At 44.0% G+C, this 5,645-nt stretch overlaps 1 pseudogene across 1 annotated transcript; it reads right to left on the reverse strand.

The window, feature by feature from the left end:
- Window positions 1-3,354: 3,354 nt before the first annotated feature.
- On the reverse strand, window positions 3,355-3,910 carry LOC104654828 (annotated as a pseudogene). The gene has a single exon (XR_746898.2). The product of XR_746898.2 is annotated as a 40S ribosomal protein S10 pseudogene (transcript).
- Window positions 3,911-5,645: the final 1,735 nt, after the last annotated feature.

Here is a 5,645-nt window from a genome sequence, read left to right on the forward strand (position 1 = left end):
TGGGCATGGTGGCACATGCCTGTAATCCCAGCGACACAAGAGGCTTAGGCAGGGGAATTGCTTGAACCCAGAAGGCGGAGGTTGCAGTGAGCCGAGGTCACCTGAGGTCAGGAGTTTGAGACCAGCCTGGCCAACATGGTGGAATCCTGTCTCTACTAAAAATACAAAAAAAATTAGCCAGGACTGGTGGCATGCACCTGTAATCTCAGCTACTCAGGAGGCTGACGCAGGAGAATGGCTTGAACCCGGGAGGCAGAGGTTGCAGTGAGCCGAGATTGCGCCATTGCACTCCAGCCTGGGCAACAAGAGCAAAACTCCGTGTCAAAAAATAATAAATAAATAGATCAAAAAGGGAAAAAATGATTAAATTTTTAAAACTTTTTTTTGAAAAAGAGAAAAGCATATCTATATATTGGTCTGTCACAAGCATGAATAATACTGTAGTTTCTGGGTTTTTTTTTTTTTTTTTTTTTTTGAGACGGAGTCTCGCTCTGTCACCCAAGCTGGAGTGCACTGGCCAGATCTCAGCTCACTGCAAGCTCCGCCTCCCGGGTTCACGCCATTCTCCTGCCTCAGCCTCCGGAGTAGCTGGGACTACAGGCGCCGCCACGTCGCCCGGCTAGTTTTTTGTATTTTTTTGTAGAGACGGGGTTTCACCGTGTTAGCCAGGATGGTCTCGATCTCCTGACCTTGTGATCCGCCTGCCTCGGCCTCCCAAAGTGCTGGGATTACAGGCTTGAGCCACCGCGCCCGGCCGGGGTTTTTTTTTTATACTTTAAGTTCTAGGGTACATGTGCACAACGTGCAGGTTTGTTACATGTGTATACATGTGCCATGTTGGTGTGCTGCACCCATTAACTCGTCATTTACATTAGGTATATCTCCTAATGTTATCCCTCCACTCTCCCCCCTCCCCACAATAGGCCCTGGTCTGTGATGTGATGTTCCCCTTCCTGTATCCAAGTGATCTCATTGTTCAATTCCCACTTATGAGTGAGACCATGTGGTGTTTGGTTTTCTGTTCTTGCGATAGTTTGCTGAGAATGATGGTTTCCAGCTGCATGCATGTCCCTACAAAGGACACGAACTCATCCTTTTTTATGGCTGCATAGTATTCCATGGTGTATATGTGACACATTTTCTTAATCCAGTCTATCATTGATGGACATTTGGGTTGGTTCCAAGTCTTTGCTGCTGTGAATAGTGCCACAATAAACATACATGTGCATGTGTCTTTATAGCAGCATGATTTATAATCCTTTGGGTATATACCCAGTAATGGGATGCCTGGGTCAAATGGTATTTCTAGTTCTAGATCCTTGAGGAATCACCACACTGTCTTCCACAATGGTTGAACTAGTTTACAGTCCCACCAACAGTGTAAAAGTGTTCCTATTTCTCCACATCCTCTCCAGCACCTGTTGTTTCCTGACTTTTTGATAATTGCCATTCTAACTGGTGTGAGATGGTATCTCATTGTGGTCTTGATTTGCATTTCTCTGATGGTGAGTGATGATAAGCATTTTTTCATGTGTCTGTTGGCTGTATAAATGTCTTCTTTTGAGAAGTATCTTTTCATATCCTTTGCCCACTTTTTGATGGGGTTGTTTGTTTTTTTCTTGTAAATTTGTTTGAGTTCTTTGTAGGTTCTGGATATTAGCCCTTTGTCAGATGGGTAGACTGCAAAAATTTTCTCCCATTCTGTAGGTTGCCTGTTCACTCTGTTGGTAGTTTCTTTCGCTGTGCAGCAGCTCTTTAGTTTAATTAGATCCCATTTGTCAATTTTGGCTTTTGTTGCCATTGCTTTTGGTGTTTTAGACATGAAGTCCTTGCCCATGCCTATGTCCTGAATGGTATTACCTAGGTTTTCTTCTAGGGTTTTTATGGTTTTAGGTCTAACATTTAAGTCTCTAATCTATCTTGAATTAATTTTCATATAAGGAGTAAGGAAAGGATCCAGTTTCAGCTTTCTACTTATTGCTAGCCAATTTTCCCAGCACCGTTTATTAAATAGGGAATCCTTTCCCCATTTCTTGTTTTTCTCAGGTTTGCCAAAGATCAGATGGCTGTGTAGTTTCTGTTTTTAAGCCTTCTTCAAATTTGTCATTGGCTTGTTCCTTCTTGCGTGTTCACGTTAAATTCAGAGCACAGCAAGATTTGTCAATTTATATTTGCCCACAGTTGATCCTTACATAGGGATATGTCACACCATGGGGCTTGAGCCTGCCAACTGTACCCAAAACTTGAATGACTTTCAACTATAACAAATTTACTTTTGAAACAAATAGGTATAGTCATGTCCGCTTATGTCAGGGCCAGCTGTAGAGCTTAAAGTTCCCTGAATTAACTTCCAAGTAGAATGCCATCATTTTTATTAAGGGTTAAGCAATAAAATGTGCAATTAAAAATGTTCATATGCATGTTTAAAGCTCAAACATGACTGTGGCAACTGTTTAGAACTTAGAACAATAGAAAATTTGTTTTTGTTTTTTTCCTTGGGGAAGAGTATTCCATCACTGATGTTGTTCAGAATTCCTGCTGCATAGTGATAATAAAATGCAGCCTGAATATTAGTCTCAATGTTTTATTATTGTTGGTCTGTACCTGGGGCACATTCCATGAATCCTTGGTGCACTGTGGTGAAAGAGACAGAGTAATGAGGGGTGCTATGCTTGCAGGGTGCCCGGACACGGTGTCTCTGATGAGGTAATGTTTGAACAGAGACCTGAAGGGACAGAGGGAAGGAACCGTGAATCTACCTGGAGAGAATGATTCCAGCAAGCACAAAGGTTCTGCCTCCAGAATGTGGGTGGTGTGTTTGAGGAACAGCAAGAATCCCTGTGACTGGAGTGGGACTGAGAAGGACATAGGAGGAGGTTAGAGAAGTAACAAGTTAGGTCAGGCATGGTGGCTCATGCCTGTAATTCCAGCATGTTGGGAGGCCATGGCAGGAGAACCACTTGAGGCCAGGAGTTTGAGACCAGCTTGGGCAATGAAGCAAGACTTTGTCTTTACAAAAAGAGAGCAAGATAATGTTAGCCGGGTATAGTGGCATGTGCCTGTAGACGGAGTGGGAAGACATGAATGTCTGAGCCATGTGGCACCTGTTCCCATCACATTCCTTCACATTGGGTGATGCAGGCTCTGGCCTGGTGAAGTTACATTGGGTGTCTAGTTGGAAAACCTTGTTTAAGCCAAGTATTTCCTACTTAATAGACTTCATTCTCCAACGTGGAAAATGAGGATAATATAACTTATCTCACGGGGCTATCATGCTTATTAAATGAGATAATGTTTATGGGAGTGCTTTGTAATCTGTGAAGCATCCTGTTAAGGCGTACTCCTTTTTTTTGCCTGTAAGTTTATTCAATGCAAAAGAATCCTCTCCAATTTTACTGAGGTGGCTGACCACGTCCACGACCAAATCTGCCTCTAAACTGGAATTTGGTTGCTGACCCAGTCCCAGCCTCGGCCTTCTTGTCGGCACCAGGTGGCACAGCACTCCGTTTGTAGGTATCTCTGTCAGGTTCCCCTCTTGTGAGTCTGGCAGGTTGCTCACCCTCCAGACCTTTAGAGTGAGGCCTGCCAGTCTCTGGACGGCTACGGCGTAGGGTGGCAGGCACAATCTCCAGGGGCAGATGAAGGTAATCACGGAGATACTGGATACCCTCATTGGTAAGGTACCAGTAGAAATGTCTCCAGGCAAATTGTTCCTTCACATAGCTTCGGGACTTGAGAAACTGCATGGCCTTCATGACAGAAGATTGGGCACATTCTTGTCTGCCAGCTCTGGGTGCTTAGGCATGTGGACATCCTTCTTGGCCACCATGACTCCCCTCTTAAAAAGGAGTTCATAAATGGCAATCCGGTTTTTCTTAGGCATCAACATCTGGCAGGTCTCTGCCATGCACTGGCTTCATCCTCCCCCTCTCCCTCGGACAATCTTCACCTACCAGCGGCCCCCTACCCCATACAATTAGCCTCCAGTCCCTGTCGCTACTCAGAAATGGGTGTGTGGAGAGTGGGAGAGAGCCCCCCGCTAGTATCCTGGGGAGCAGCAGCCGCTAAGGCGGCAGGATGGCCCGGATGGGAGCCGATGGAACTCGAACTCTCGTTAAGGCGTACTCTTATTATTGTTGCTATTGTAGGTGAGGAAAAACAGTCTTCTACCCTCTTAGACCTGTGGCTGGCCTAAGAACGAAACTCACATAAGACAGATTAACAGGAGAAAAACATACAGGCTTCATATTTTCACATTTACACAGAAGTCTTTAAAAAGAAAACAACAGCCCAAAGAAGCCGTTAGGCCCAAAAGCTTATATACCTTTTTACACAAAGAATGACAAATTGTGGGGATATGACAAGACAAAGGGCTTGAACACGGGGCAGTAAATCGTGGGACAGGGACTAGGAAATGTATGGGAGCAAGGACAACTAATGCAAGATATGGATTATTTTAGTAAGTTTGTTTGTGCATGTCCATTTCTGTGTTGATTCTAAGTCTCCGACAAATTTGATCACCTGCTTTTAGGTGGAAAGGAGGGCAGAGATCCTTTTCTGCATCTGCTGTTTCTCAATTTCCTTTAGCTCAAAGTAATCAATATGCCAAAGCAGCATATTTTGGGGTGGCATATTCTGAATTCCTTCATTATTATGAGAGGTTGATGTTTAAGTGCTCAAGAATCAGGAAAAACTGAGACATTCGAGAGGAGTGCCCTGGATCCTGCAACCCTCTTCCTATTGATTTGCAGTTCCTGTCGCACACAACCTCTCCTTCAGCAGGAGGCCTTGGTGAAGTTTGGCAGGCAGGGGCTGCTTCTCATCAGCGTGACAGGAGGTGCATCACCACCCACAGTTAAGGGTTAACTAAGCTAAACAGTATAAGATAACCTTCATTTGCAAATCTAATGAGCAAAATTACAGAGTTTAACTCTAATAGAGGGGGGAAATGAAGCTCAAGATCATTATTTCCACATCTAAGATTAGCAGCTGGAAAATACAGTACATCTGTAAAATGACAGTGTCAGATACCACAGCTTTGCATGACACCAGCACACACACAAAGGAAGAATCACTTCAGAGAGCAGAAGTAGAGGCAGAGTACTCTGAGCAGTCACAACACATGGATGCATCTGAGCTTCCGCCACATACCAAACCAGGTTACCATGACATTATGTGTTGAAACTACTGATAAAGGTCTTTGGAAAAACATCTACTAACCCCTGAAAAAACATGAGCTGTCTTTCCATTCTTTTTCTCTTTCATAGGGCAGGAGGATGTGTCCTGTGCCTGAAAAAATACTCCCTGATATAAATCAAGTTGGGAGGATGGGGATGGAAGGAACAAATGTGGGAATAAAAAGTTGGGAAGGAATTCACTTCATGGTTTGACTCTGAGACAAAATTGATAAGAGACCTTCCCCCAAAAGACACCCTTCTTGCCTGGGAACCAGTCTGCCTTTGCAGGACTAACAAATTAGCTACAAAATTAGAAATTATGGTTTAGAGGTCATGAAGCCTCTGACTCCAAGTCTGAACCTCCCCAAATTTCTCCTAGGAATAGTATCACTATTGTAGAACCTAAGCTCAGTGCTTGAGATATTTTGCAGACCTTGCATTTGCTGGATCAGCTGACACCACCCAGAC

The sequence above is a fragment of the Rhinopithecus roxellana genome, chromosome 10 (assembly GCF_007565055.1).
Source record: "Rhinopithecus roxellana isolate Shanxi Qingling chromosome 10, ASM756505v1, whole genome shotgun sequence".
NCBI lineage: Eukaryota > Metazoa > Chordata > Mammalia > Primates > Cercopithecidae > Rhinopithecus > Rhinopithecus roxellana.